At 39.8% G+C, this 1,179-nt stretch overlaps 1 pseudogene; it reads right to left on the bottom strand.

The window, feature by feature from the left end:
* Window positions 1-261: 261 nt before the first annotated feature.
* On the bottom strand, window positions 262-479 carry LOC112633763 (annotated as a pseudogene).
* Between the last annotated feature and the right edge of the window lie 700 nt (window positions 480-1,179).

Here is a 1,179-nt window from a genome sequence, read left to right as displayed (position 1 = left end):
CCATCCTACTTCTTTGACCTCCTTTCTAACTAGCAAATACAAATTATAGGCTCCATTTTTCTGTGCATTATTTGTTGTAAAGAAAACATTTTTTTTTTCAATTTATATATGTGTGTCTATTCCCATTTCATGGAAACAATGAAAAATGTAAAACTCCCTTATTTACTGATTCTTGGAAACTTTCAGACACCAAAGCTAAGGTTTAGCCTCTATAGCACAAAGGTTTTCAGGGTGAGGTTTGATTCAGTAGGCCTTTCAAAGTCACATCTGTCCATTTCTTTTTCGTGCATATACCCCCAAGCAGCACAAATGCCTGTAGTGCTGAGAACCACACCTAACAAGAGGGCGATTGCATCATCGGCTTCTACTGCTTCGACAACAGGCAGCACCAAAAGCAGTGACATGAGGACTAAGGACAACTGTGTTGAAACTGAGGTCATGATGTTGGAATCTTGAGGGCTGAAGCTTCTAAAGAAATGGTATATACAGAATTCTATCTGACTTGAAATTTTCCCCTCCTGGAGCTCCGGATGAAGAAGTTCCACGTGACACTACCTTCCAGGAAGCAGCCATTACAGGACGGGAATACATTCTTAAATTTGATTATGTCATACATCATCTTAATGAGCATTTCTCTCTTTATTTATTTTTGCTAATGACTTATTACTTGCTGTTTATTTTTTATTTATTTTAGACTATGGAAATGATGTTAGACAAAGAGCAAATTCAAGCAATATTCTTATTCGAGTTCAAAATGGATTGTAAAGCAGTGGAGACAACTCACAACATCAGTAAGGCAGTTGGCCCAGGAACTGCTAATGAACATACTGTGCAGTGGGAGTTCAAGAAGTTTTGCAAAAGGGAGGAGAGCCTTGAAGATGAGGAGCGTAGTGGCCAGTCGTCGGAAGTTGACAACGACCAGCTGAGAGCAATCATGGAAGCTGGTCCTCTTACAACTATACCAGAAGCTGCTGAAGAACTCAACGTCCACCATTCTACGGTCGTTCGGCATTTGATGCAAACTGGAAAGGTGAAAAAGCTTGATAAGTGGGTGCCTCATGAGCTGAGCAAAAATCACAAACGTTGTCATTTTGAAGTGTCGTCTTCTCTTATTCTACACAACAACAATGAACCATTTCTCCATCGGATTGTGATGTGCCACAAAAAGTGGATTTTATA

Source organism: Theropithecus gelada, chromosome 10 (assembly GCF_003255815.1).
Source record: "Theropithecus gelada isolate Dixy chromosome 10, Tgel_1.0, whole genome shotgun sequence".
Classification (NCBI taxonomy): domain Eukaryota; kingdom Metazoa; phylum Chordata; class Mammalia; order Primates; family Cercopithecidae; genus Theropithecus; species Theropithecus gelada.
The sequence above is the reverse complement of the archived record's forward strand: the minus strand, read 5'-3'. Positions and strand labels throughout refer to the sequence as shown.